General features: G+C 60.8%; 1 pseudogene; it reads right to left on the bottom strand.

Moving 5' to 3' along the window:
• Nucleotides 1-557: 557 nt before the first annotated feature.
• Nucleotides 558-12889, bottom strand: LOC138735120 (3',5'-cyclic-AMP phosphodiesterase 4A-like; annotated as a pseudogene).
• Nucleotides 12890-13325: the final 436 nt, after the last annotated feature.

Genomic DNA, 13325 nt, shown 5'->3' with positions numbered 1-13325 from the left:
CCCAAATAATAAAATAAATTAAATAATAAAATAAATTAAATAATAAAATAAATTAAATAATAAAATTAATTAAATAATAAAATAAATTAAATAATAAAATAAATTAAATAATTTCTCCTCCCCCCCCAAAAAAATAAACCAATTTCTTCTCCCCCAAATAATAAAAATAAATTAAATAATAAAATAAATTAAATAATTTCTCTCCCCCCCAAAAAAAATAACCAATTTCTTCTCCCCCCCAAATAATAAAATAAATTAAATAATAAAATAAATTAAATAATAAAATAAATTAAATAATTTCTCCTCCCCCCCAAAAAAATAAACCAATTTCTTCTCCCCCCAAATAATAAAATAAATTAATTAATAAAATAAATTAAATAAGAAAATTAATTAAATAATAAAATAAATTAAATAATAAAATAAATTAAATAATAAAATAAATTAATAATTTCTCCTCCCCCCCCAAAAAAAATAAACCAATTTCTTCTCCCCCCCAAATAATAAAAATAAATTAAATAATTTCTCCTCCCCCCCCCCCAATAAATAAATAAATAAATAAATGAGCGAGCGTCCGAGGAGGTCGGGGGGGTCACCAGCCCCCCCCCGAGGCCCTGGGGGTCCCCGTCGGGGAAGGGGAAGCGGGGCGGGGGGGGCCCCGGGGGGGGCTCGGGGCTGGGGGGGACGCGGCTGAGGTACCAGTCGCGGTTCAGCTCCAGCGTCTCCAGCATCTCCTGGGCCGCCGGCTCCACCAGCTCCCCCCACGTCTCCCACAGCGGCTGCACCACAAAGTCGATGAAACCCACCTGGGGGGGACGCGGCGGGGACGGAGAACGGGGAGAACGGGGGGGAGATGGGGAGATGGAGAACATGGAGGAGATGGAGAACGTGGAGAACGTGGAGAACATGGAGAACGTGGAGAACGTGGAGAACATGGGGAGATGGGGAGATGGAGAACATGGAGAACATGGAGAACACGGAGGAGATGAAGGAGATGGAGAACGTAGGGGAGATGGGGAGATGGAGGAGATGGGGAGATGGAGAACGTGGAGAAGATGGGGAGATGGAGGAGATGAGGGAGATGGAGAACATGGAGAACGTGGAGAACGTGGAGGAGATGAGGAGATGGGGTGATGGAGAACATGGAGAACGTGGAGAACATGGAGAACATGGAGGAGATGAAGGAGATGGAGAACGTAGGGGAGATGGGGAGATGGAGGAGATGGGGAGATGGAGAACGTGGAGAAGATGGGGAGATGGAGGAGATGAGGGAGATGGAGAACATGGAGAACGTGGAGAACATGGAGAACATGGAGAACATGGAGAACGTGGAGGAGATGGGGAGATGGAGAACATGGAGAACATGGAGAACGTGGAGAACGTGGAGAACACAGAGGAGATGAAGGAGATGGAGAACGTAGGGGAGATGGAGGAGATGGGGAGATGGGGAGATGAGGGAGATGGAGAACATGGAGAACGTGGAGAACGTGGAGGAGATGAGGAGATGGGGTGATGGAGAACATGGAGAACGTGGAGAACATGGAGAACACGGAGGAGATGAAGGAGATGGAGAACGTAGGGGAGATGGGGAGATGGAGGAGATGGGGAGATGGAGGAGATGGAGAACGGGGAGGAGATGGGGAGATGGAGGAGATGAGGGAGATGGAGAACGTGGAGAACATGGAGAACGTGGAGAACGTGGAGGAGATGAGGAGATGGGGAGATAGAGAACATGGAGAACGTGGAGAACATGGGGAGATGGGGAGATGGAGGAGATGAGGGAGATGGAGAACATGGAGAACGTGGAGAACATGGAGAACGTGGAGGAGATGAGGAGATGGGGTGATGGAGAACATGGAGAACATGGAGAACACGGAGGAGATGAAGGAGATGGAGAACGTAGGGGAGATGGAGGAGATGAGGGAGATGAGGGAGATGGAGAACGTGGAGAACGTGGAGAACATGGGGAGATGGGGAGATGGAGGAGATGAGGGAGATGGAGAACATGGAGAACATGGAGAACGTGGAGGAGATGAGGAGATGGGGAGATGGAGAACATGGAGAACATGGAGAACGTGGAGAACACGGAGGAGACGAAGGAGATGGAGAACGTAGGGGAGATGGAGGAGATGGAGAACGTAGGGGAGATGGGGAGATGGAGAACATGGAGAACGTGGGGGAGATGGGGAGATGGAGATGGGGAGATGGAGAACATGGAGAACGGGGAGGAGATGGGGAGATGGAGGAGATGAGGGAGATGGAGAACATGGAGAACGTGGAGAACATGGAGAACGTGGAGGAGATGAGGAGATGGGGAGATGGAGAACATGGAGAACGGGGAGAACGGGGAGAACATGGAGATGGAGGAGATGGAGGAGATGGAGAACATGGAGGAGATGGGGGAAGAGGGAGAACATGGAGAACATGGAGGAGATGGGGAGATGGGGGAGATGGAGAACGTGGAGAACATGGAGAACGTGGAGGAGATAAGGAGATGGGGAGATGGAGAGATGGAGAACATGGAGGAGATGGAAAGATGGAGGACGTGGAGAACATGGAGAAGATGGGGGAGATGGAGAACGTGGAGAATATGGAGGAGATGGGGAGATGGAGGAGATGGAGAACGTTGGGGAGATGGAGGAGATGGAGAACGTGGAGGAGATGGGGAGATGGAGGAGATGGGGAGATGGAGGAGATGGAGAACATGGAGGAGATGGGGAGATGGAGGAGATAGGGGAGATGGAGGAGATGGGGGAGATGGGGAGATGGAGAACATGGAGAATGTGGAGGAGATGGGGAGATGGAGAACGTGGAGAACATGGAGAACGTGGAGAATGTGGAGAACGTGGAGAATGTGGAGGAGATGGGGAATGTGGAGAAGATGGGGGAGATGGAGGAGATGGAGAACATGGAGGAGATGGGGGAGATGGAGGAGATGGAGAACATGGAGGAGACGGAGAACATGGAGGAGATGGGGAGATGGAGAACATGGAGAACATGGAGGAGATGGAGAATGTGGAGAACGTGGAGAACGTGGAGGAGATGGGGAGATGGAGGAGATGGAGAACGTGGAGAATGTGGAGAACATGGAGGAGATGGAGAACATGGAGGAGATGGGGAGATGGAGGAGATGGAGAACGTGGAGAATGTGGAGAATATGGAGGAGATGGAGGACGTGGAGAATGTGGAGAACATGGAGGAGATGGAGGAGATGGAGAACGTGGGGGAGATGAGGGAGATGGAGGAGGTGGGGGAGATGGAGAACATAGAGGAGATGGAGAATGTGGAGGAGATGGAGAACATGGAGGAGATGGGGAGATGGAGAATGTGGAGAACGTGGGGGAGATGGAGAACATGGAGGAGATGGGGAGATGGAGAAGATGGAGAACATGGAGGAGATGGAGAACATGGAGGAGATGGGGAGATGGAGAAGATGGAGAACGTGGAGGAGATGGAGAACATGGAGGAGAACATGGAGGAGATGGAAGAGATGGGGAGATGGGGACATGAGGACATGGGGAGATGGAGGAGACTGCTCTCCATCCCCGCGTCCCCAAGAGTCCCCGGGCGCCCCCGTACCTGGGACTTCTCGACGGAGGCGGTGTGCTTGTCGCACATGGGGCTGATCTCCATGCCGCGCTCGCGCTCCCGGTCGCCCTGCCGGAAGAACTCCTCCATGATGCGCTCCGTCCACTGCCGGTACAGCTCCAGGGGCTTGGTGGGGTTGCTCAGGTCGGCGCAATGGACCATGTTCCTCAGAACCTGCTCGGATGCCACTGGCGCCTCAGCCCCAACCCCCCCGAGGTGGCACCTCCTCCTCCTCCTCCTTCTCCATCTCCATCTCTCCTTCTCCTTCTCCATCTCCTTCTCTCCATCTCCTTCTTCTCCATCTCCATCTCCTTCTCTCCTTCTCCTTCTCCTTCTCCATCTCCATCTCCTTCTCCATTTCCATCTCCTTCTCCATCTCCATCTCTCCTTCTCTCCTTCTCCTTCTCCTTCTCCTTCTCCATCTCCTTCTCCATCTCCATCTCTCCTTCTCTCCATCTCCTTCTCCATCTCCTTCTCCATCTTCTTCTCTCCTTCTCCTTCTCTCCATCTCCTTCTCCTTCTCCTTCTCCATCTCCTTCTCCATCTCTCCTTCTCTCCATCTCCGTCTCCTTCTCCATCTCCTTCTCCATCTTCTTCTCTCCTTCTCCTTCTCTCCATCTCCTCCTCCTCCTTCTCCTTCTCCTTCTCCTTCTCCTTCTCCTTCTCCTTCTCCTTCTCCTTCTCCTTCTTCTCCTCCTCCTTCTTCTCCTCCTCCTCTTCCTTCTCCTCCTCCTCCTTCTCTTCCTTCTCCTCCTCCTTCTTCTCCTCCTCTTCCTTCTCCTCCTCCTCCTTCTCTTCCTTCTCCTTCTCTCCTTCTCCACCTCCTTCTCCATCTCCATCTCCTTCCCTTCTTCTCCTTCTCTCCTCCTCCTCCTCCTTCTCTCCATCTCCTTCTCCTTCTTCTCATCCTTCTCCTCCTCCTCCTTCTCCTTCTCTCCTTCTCCATCTCTCCTTCTCCATCTCTCCTTCTCCTTCTCTCCTTCTCCTTCTCTCCTTCTCCTCCTCCTTCTCTCCATCTCCATCTCCATCTCCATCTCCTCCTCCTCCTCCTCCTTCTCTCCATCCCCATCCCCATCTCCATCTCCATCTCCATCTCCACCTCCATCCCCATCACCATCTCCATCTCCACCTCCACCTCCATCTCCATCTCCATCCCCATCTCCATCTCCATCTCCATCCACATCTCCACCTCCATCCCCATCACCATCTCCACCTCCACCTCCATCTCCACCTCCATCTCCATCCCCATCTCTTCCTCCTCCTCCTCCTCACCTGGATCCTGTCCCGGTAGTTGTCCAGGAGCAGAACCCCGGAACTCGTCACCTTCTTGGTCTCCACCATCGTCTTCAGGTCGGCCAAGAGGCTCATGTGCTTCGACATGTCAGTGGCCAAGACCTGGAGAAGACGATGCCGGGAGGGGGACGGACCCTTCACCGGGGGGTGGGACCCATGGCGGGGTTGGGGGGACCCTTCTCGAGGTGGTGGGACCCTTCACAAGGTCATGGAGACCTTCTCGAGGTGGTGGGACCCATCGTGGGGGTGGTGGGACCTTCTCGAGGTGGTGGGACCTTCTCTAGGTGGTGGGACCCTTCATGGGGTTGGGGGACCCTTCTGGAGGTGGTGGGACCCTTCTGGAGGTGGTGGGACCCTTCTTGAGGAGTTGGGACCCTTCAGGAGGTGGTGGGACCCATCATGGGGTGGTGCGACCCTTCAAGAGGTGGTGGGGCCACCATGGTGGTGTTGGTGGCCCCAGGGGGGTGTTGGTGGCCCCATGGATGGGTTTGGTGGCCCCAGAGGGGTGTTGGTGGCCCCATGGATGGGGTTGGTGACCTCAGGGATGATGTTGGTGGCCCCATGGGGGGTTGGTGGCCCCAGGGGGGTGTTGGTGGCTCCATGGGGGGGTTGGTGTCCCCATGGATGATGTTGGTGGCCCCATGGATGGTGTTGGTGGCCCCATGGATGGTGTTGGTGGCCCCAGGGGTGGGTTGGTGGCCCCATGGATGATGTTGGTGGCCCCATGGATGATGTTGGTGGCCCCATAGGTGGGGTTGGTGGCCCCAGGGGGGTGTTGGTGGCCCCATGGATAGGGCTGGTGGCCCCATGGATAGTGTTGGTGGCCCCATGGGGGTGTTGGTGGCCCCACGGGGTGGGTTTGGTAGCCCGGTGGCCACTGACCATGTCGATGACCATCCTGCGCAGGCTCTGCCGCTGCCGCCGCCCGAGACTCTGGAAAATGTCGCAGTTTTCCTCCTGCAGCAGCTTGAAGCCCACGGCCAGGTGGTGGTTCTCCAGCACCGCCTCGTCGTTGTAGAGCAGGGCCAGCTCCGAGTCTGGGGGGACAACAGGTCAGGGACCCCAAAAAACAAGAGGGGACCCCAAAAAAACAAAGAGGAACCCACAAAAACAAAGAGGAACCCACAAAAACCCAAGAGGAGGTGGTGGGACAGGGCTTTGAGAGGTTCTCCAGCACCTCCTCGTCGTTGTAGAGCAGAGCCAGCTCTGAGTCTGGGGGGACAGCAGCCCAGGGACCCCAAAAAACCAAAGAAGAACCCCAAAAAACCAAAGAGGAACCCAAAAAAACCAAGAGGAAAACCTCAAAAACCAAGAGGAAGTGGTGGGACAGGGTTTTGAGAGGTTCTCCAGCACCTCCTCATCATCGTAGAGCAGCTCCAGCCCCAAGTCTGAGGGGACAATGGAGTCAGAGGCCTTCAAACCAAAAGGAGGACCCCGAAACCCAAAGGAGGACCCCAAAAACCCAAGAGGAGAACCTCAAAACCCAAGGGGAGGTGGTGGGACAGGGCTTTGAGAGGTTCTCCAGCATCTCCTCATCATAGTAGAGCAGCTCCAGCCCTAAGTCTGAGGGCTCAGGGACCTCCAAACCCAAGAAGGGACTTCAAAACCTAAAGGAGGACCCCAAAAACCCAAGAGGAGGTGGTGGGACAGGGCTTTGAGAGGTTCTCCAGCACCTCCTTGTCATGGTAGAGCAGCTCCAGCCTCAAGTCTGGAGGGACAGGGGGGTCAGGGACCTCCAAACCCCCGGGGAGGGGAGGGATCTCCATCCTGGGGGACCCCGGGGGACACGGGACTCACTGGTGTTGATGAGGAACTGGTTGGAGACCCCGGGGTGGTCGACGTCATGGATGGCGGCGGCGAAGAGAGCGGCCAAGATCTCCAGGTCAGTGAAGACGGCCTGGAGGGTGGAGACAACCCCCATGGACCCACCACGATGGTTCCTCCAGCCCCATGATGGTTCCACAACCCCATGATGGTTCCTCAACCCCACGAAGGTTCCTCAACCCCACGAAGGTTCCTCAACCCCACAATGGTTCCTCCAACCCCACGATGGCTCCTCCAACCCCACGATGGTTCCTCCAGCCCCATGATGGTTCCTCAACCCCATGAAGGTTCCACAACCCCATGAAGGTTCCACAACCCCATGAAGGTTCCACAACCCCATGAAGGTTCCTCCAACCCCATGAAGTTCCTCAACCCCACGATGGTTCCTCCAACCCCATGATGGTTCCTCCAGCCTCATGAAGGTTCCTCAACCCCACGATGGTTCCTCCAACCCCATGATGGTTCCTCAACCCTGTGAAGGTTCCTCCAACCCCATGATGGTTCCTCAACCCCGTGATGGTTCTACAACCCCACGATGGTTCCTCCAACCCCACGATGGTTCCTCCAACCCCATGATGGTTCCTCAACCCCATGATGGTTCTACAACCCCACGATGGTTCCTCCAACCCCATGATTGTTCCACAACCCCATGATGGTTCCTCAACCTTGTGATGGTTCCACAACCCCGTGATTGTTCCTCCAACCCCATGATGGTCCCTCCAACCCCATGAAGGTCCCTCCAGCCCTGGTGGCCCCGTGGCTCACGTCGAGGGCCGGGGTGGCCAGGAGGACGTGTGTGGACTGGAGGACGTCGGCGGCGTGGAGGCTGTTGTGATAGGCCACCTCGGGGTGGTAGTGGGACTCCAGGGTCCTCGCGTAGGCCAGCAGCGTCGCCTCCGGGATCCGGAACGTCCGCACCAGCTCCCGCTCCTGATCCGGATTAAAGACGATCCGCACTGGAGGGGGCTGAGACCCCCAGAGCTCCTCCAAGGGCTGGATCAGGGAGGTCTCAGCCCCCACCGATCCCGATCTGGGACGTCCACACCAGCTCCGGATCCAGATTAGGGGGGTCAGAGCCCCCCAAGATCCGGATCAGGGAGGTCTCAGCCCCCACCAATCCGGATCTGGGACGTCCACACCAGCTCCGGATCCAGATTAGGGGGGTCAGAGCCCCCCAAGATCCGGATCAGGGAGGTCTCAGCCCCCACCAATCTGGATCTGGGACGTCCACACCAGCTCCTGATCCGGATTAGGGGGGTCAGAGCCCCCCAAGATCCGGATCAGGGAGGTCTCAGCCCCGACCGATCCCGATCTGGGACGTCCACACCAGCTCCTGATCCAGATTAGGGGGGTCAGAGCCCCCCAAGATCCGGATCAGGGAGGTCTCAGCCCCCACCGATCCGGATCTGGGACGTCCACACCAGCTCCTGATCCGGATCCGGATTAGGGGGGTCAGAGCCCCCCAAGATCCGGATCAGGGAGGTCTCAGCCCCCACCGATCCCGATCTGGGACGTCCACACCAGCTCCGGATCCAGATTAGGGGGGTCAGAGCCCCCCAAGATCCGGATCAGGGAGGTCTCAGCCCCCACCAATCCGGATCTGGGACGTCCACACCAGCTCCGGATCCAGATTAGGGGGGTCAGAGCCCCCCAAGATCCGGATCAGGGAGGTCTCAGCCCCCACCAATCTGGATCTGGGACGTCCACACCAGCTCCTGATCCGGATTAGGGGGGTCAGAGCCCCCCAAGATCCGGATCAGGGAGGTCTCAGCCCCGACCGATCCCGATCTGGGACGTCCACACCAGCTCCTGATCCAGATTAGGGGGGTCAGAGCCCCCCAAGATCCGGATCAGGGAGGTCTCAGCCCCCACCGATCCGGATCTGGGACGTCCACACCAGCTCCTGATCCGGATCCGGATTAGGGGGGTCAGAGCCCCCCAAGATCCGGATCAGGGAGGTCTCAGCCCCCACCGATCCCGATCTGGGACGTTCACACCAGCTCCGGATCCGGATTAGAGGGGGTCAGAGGGGTCTGGGGGTGCAGTGTGGGGGGGTCAGGGGGATCTGGGGGTGCAGTAGGAGGGTCGGAGGGGCAGGGAGGGGGGTCAGTGGGTCTGGGGGCATCAGAAGGGTCTGGGGGTGCAGTGGGGGGGTCAGGGTGGATATGTGGGGGGGTCAGAGGGGTCTGGGGGTTCAGCGGGGGGGTCAGTGGGTCTGGGGGTGCAGGGGGTGGCTGGTGGGGTCAGAAGGGTCTGGGCGTGCAGGGGGGGGTTCAGGGTGGATATGGGGGGGTCAGAGGGGTCTGGGGGTGCAGCTGGGGGGTCAGGGGGTCTGGGGGTGCAGGGGGTGTCTGGGGCCATCAGAAGGGTCTGGGGGTGCAGTGGGGGGGTCAGGGTGGATATGGGGGGGTCAGAAGGGTCTGGGGGTGCAGGGGGTGGGGTCAGGGTGGATATGGGGGGGTCAGAGGGGTCTGGGGGTGCAGTGGGGGGGTCAGGGGGTGTCTGGGGGGGTCAGAGGGGTCTGGGGGTTGGTGTGGGGGGTCAGGGTGGATATGGGGGGGTCAGTGGCTCTGGGGGTGCAGTGGGGGGGTCAGGGTGGATATGGGGGGGTCAGAGGGGTCCGGGGGTTGGTGGGGGGGGGGTCAGGGGGATCTGGGGGGGGCCGGGGGGGTTTGGGGGGGGCCCCCCCCACCTGGAAGACGCTGTACATGATGCAGCTGAGCGAGCGCTGGTTCGAGTACTCGGCCACGCGGAAGATGTTCAGCCCCCACTTGTTGAGGTTGTCCAGCTCCTGGGGGGGGGGGGGGGGGGGGGGGCGGGGGGGTGTCAGTAAAGCCTCCCCACCCCCCCTAGACCCCCCCCCCATGACCCCCCCAGACCTTCCCTCCTCACCCTAAGACACACCCCCCTTGACCCCCCCCCCCCCACCGCCTCATCCCAAGGACCCCCCAGATCCCTCCTCCTCACCCTAAGAGCCCCCCCAGACCCCCCCCTTGACCCCTCTCACCCCAAGGACCCCCCTAGACCCCCCCACCTAACCCTAAGACCCCCCCACCTCAGCCTAAGACCCCCCCTTGACCCCCCCTCACCCCAAGGACCATCCTAGACGCCCCCCATGACACCCCCAGATCCCTGCACCTCACCCCCAGGCCCCCCCCCCGTCACCCTAAGACCCCCCCATGACACCCCCAGATCCCCCCTTCTCACCCTAAGACCCCCCCCATGACCCCCCTGTCACCCTAAGACCCCCCCTTGACCCCCCCAGACCCACCCTCCTCACCCTAAGACCCCCCCAGGCCCCCCCGTCACCCTAAGACCCCCCCCGTGACCCCCCTGTCACCCTAAGAACCCCCCTTGACCCCCCCAGGCCCCCCCTCCTCACCCCACGACCCCCCCAGGCCCCTCTCCTCACCCTAAGACCCCCCCACGACACCCTTGTCACCCTAAGACCCCCCCTTGACCCCCCCAGCGCCCCCCTCCTCACCCCAAGACCCCCCTTGACCCCCCAGCGCCCCCCCTCCTCACCCCAACACCCCCCTTGACCCCCCCCAGCACCCCCCCCTCCTCACCCTAAGACCCCCCTTGTCCCCCCAGCGCCCCCCCTCCTCACACCAAGACCCCCCATGACCCCCCCCAGCGCGCCCCCTCCTCACCCTAAGACCCCCTCTTGGCCCCACCAGACCCCCCTCCTCACCCCAACACCCCCCTTGACCCCCCACAGCACCCCCCCCTCCTCACCCTAAGACCCCCCCTTGACCCCCCAGCGCCCCCCCTCCTCACCCCAAGACCCCCCTTGACCCCCCAGCGCCCCCCTCCTCACCCTAAGACCCCCTCTTGGCCCCCCCAGACCCCCCCCTCCTCACCCCAACACCCCCCTTGACCCCCCCAGCGACCCCTCCTCACCCCTAAGACCCCCCCTTGACCCCCCAGTGCCCCCCCCTCCTCACACCAGGACCCCCCCATGACCCCCCCAGACCCCCCTCTCCTCACAGTAAGACCCCCCCTCACCCCAAGAATTGCCCTAGACCCCCCCCATGCCCCCCCCCCTTCAAGACTCCCTAGCCCCCCCAAGGACCCCCCCCCAAGCCCCCCCCCCACCTTGCCCAGCAGCTCCTCGTGGTCGGTGCAGACCCCGAATCGGGGGGGGCTGGTGGCATTGGGGGGGGGCGGGCGGCAGCTTGGGCTGGGGGGGGGGTGGCCCCCCCCGGCGTCGCTCTTTGGGGGGCGGGGGGGCCGGGATCTCCACCTCGTGCTGCTTGTCTTGGGGGGGGGGTGTCAAAAAAATCAGGGATGAGGGACACCCCCCCCCCCAAACTCAGGTCTGCAATAGGTGCTGGGGGGGGTAGATTTGGGGGGGTCCTGGGGGGGTCTTAGGGTGAGGTGGGGGCGCCTGGAGGGTGATGGGGAGAGGAGGGGGTCGGGGGGGGGTCAGGGGGGTCCAGGGGGGCGTCTAGGGGTGCTGGGGGGTGCCTGGGGGAGTCTTAGGGTGAGGGGGGGGTCATGGGAGGGTCCTCGGGGGGGGTCCGGGGGAGTCTTGAGAGTTTGGGGGGGTGCCAGGGTGGGTTTGGGGGTGCTGGGGGGGGATCTGGGGGGTCTGGGGGGGTCACAGGGTGTGCCTGGGGGTGCTAGGGACCCGGGGGGGGTCTAGGGGGGGTCCCAGGGGTCCAGGGACAGGATTTGGGGGTGCTGGGGGGGGTTGGGGGGACAGGGGGTTCCCAGGGGTCCAGGGGTGGTGTGGGGGTGCCGGGGGGGGGGGGTGTCCAGGGTGAGTTTGGGGTGCCGGGTGGGTCCAGGGGTCCAGGGATGGAATCTAGGGGTGCTGGGGGGGGGGGGTCCCAGGTTGTGTTTGGGGGTACTGGGAGGGTCTCGGGGTGGGTTTTGAGGTGCCGTGGGGGGGTTCCAGGGTGGGTTTGGGGGTCCCAGGGTGGATTTGAGGGTCCTGAGTGGGTCTCGGGGTAGGTTTAGGGTGCTGGGGAGGGGTCCCAGGATGGGTCTGGGGGTGCAAGGGGCTTCCAGGGGTCCGGGGTGAGTTTAGGGGTCCCAGGGGGGTTCCGGGGTGGGTTTGGAGGTGCTAGGGGGGGTCCCAGGGTAGGTTTAGGGGTGCCGGAGGCAGCCCAGGATGGGTTTGGGGGGCTGGGGGGGTCCCAGGTGTCCCAGCTGGGTTTGGGGGTGCCAGGGGGGTCCTAGTTGTCCAGGGTGGGTTTGGGGGTGCCAGGAGGGGTCCCAGTTGTCCAGGGTGGGTTTGGGGGTGCCGGGGGGGGGTCCCAGGATGGGTTTGAGGGGGGCTGGGGAGGGTCCCAGGTGTCCAGGGTGGGTTTGGGGGTGCCGGGGGGGGATCCCAGTTGTCCAGGGTGGGTTTAGGGGTGCCGGGGGGGTCCCAGGACGGGTTTGGCGGGGCTGGGGGGGGTCCCAGTCGTCCAGGATGGGTTTGGGGGTGCCGGGGGGGGGTCCCAGCTGTCCAGGGTGGGTTTGGGGGTGCCGGGGGGGGGTCCCAGGATGGGTTTTTGAGGGGGGCTGGGGAGGGTCCCAGGTGTCCAGGGTGGTGTTTGGGGGTGCCAGGGGGGGGTCCCAGGATGGGTTTGGGGGGTGCTGGGGAGGGTCCCAGTTGTCCAGGGTGGGTTTGGGGGGTGCCAGGGGGGGTCCCAGGATGGGTTTGGGGGTGCTGGGGAGGGTCCCAGTTGTCCAGGTGGGTTTGGGGGTGCCGGGGGGGTCCCAGGGTAGGTTTAAGGGGTGCCGGGGGCAGCCCAGGGTGGGTTTTGGGGGGTGCTGGGGAGGGTCCCAGTTGTCCAGGGTGGGTTTGGGGGGTGCCAGGAGGGGATCCCAGGATGGGTTGGGGGTGCCGGGGGGGTCCCAGCTGTCCAGGGTGGGGTTTGGGGGTGCCAGGGGGGACCCAGGATAGGGCTGGGGGGGGTGCCAGCTGTCCAGAGTGGCTCTAGGGGTGCCGGGGGTGTCCCAGGATGGATCTGGGGGGGCTGGGGGGGTCCCAGGCATCCCAGAGTGGGTTTGGGGGTGCCAGGGGGGGGTCCCAGGTGTCCAGGGTGGGTTTGGGGGTGCCAGGGGTGTGTTTTGGGGTGCGGGGGGGGGGGGTCTCACCGAGGAAGGTGCTGGCGATGTACTCGGACACCTGCCCCCCCGAGCGGCTCATCTCGGACAGGTGGCTCAGCTCCCGGTTCAGCATCCGCTTGAACTGGGGGGGACCCCAAGATCGTGACCCCCCCAAATCCACCCCCCAAACCTCCAGGGACCCCAAATCCAGCCCCTCCCCATCTGAGACCCCCCCAAATCCACCCCCCTAAATCCCCAGGGACCCCAAATCCAGCCCCTCCTCATCTGAGACCCCCCCAAATCCACCCCCCAAACCTCCAGGGACCCCAAATCCAGCCCCCCCCCATCCAAGACCCCCCCCAAATCCACCCCTCAAACCTCCAGGGACCCAATCCAGCCCTCCCCATCTGAGATCCCCCCAAATCCACCCCCCAAACCTCCAGGGACCCCAAATCCAGCCCTCCCATCTGAGATCCCCCCCAAATCCACCCCCAAACCTCCAGGGACCCCAAATCCAACCCCTCCCCATCTGAGATCCCCCCCAAATCCACCCCTAAACCTCCAGGGACCCCAAAACC

Source organism: Phaenicophaeus curvirostris, unplaced genomic scaffold (assembly GCF_032191515.1).
Source record: "Phaenicophaeus curvirostris isolate KB17595 unplaced genomic scaffold, BPBGC_Pcur_1.0 scaffold_460, whole genome shotgun sequence".
Taxonomy (NCBI): Eukaryota; Metazoa; Chordata; class Aves; order Cuculiformes; family Cuculidae; genus Phaenicophaeus; species Phaenicophaeus curvirostris.
Note: the sequence above shows the minus strand (reverse complement) of the source record. Positions and strands in the feature narration are given on the sequence as shown.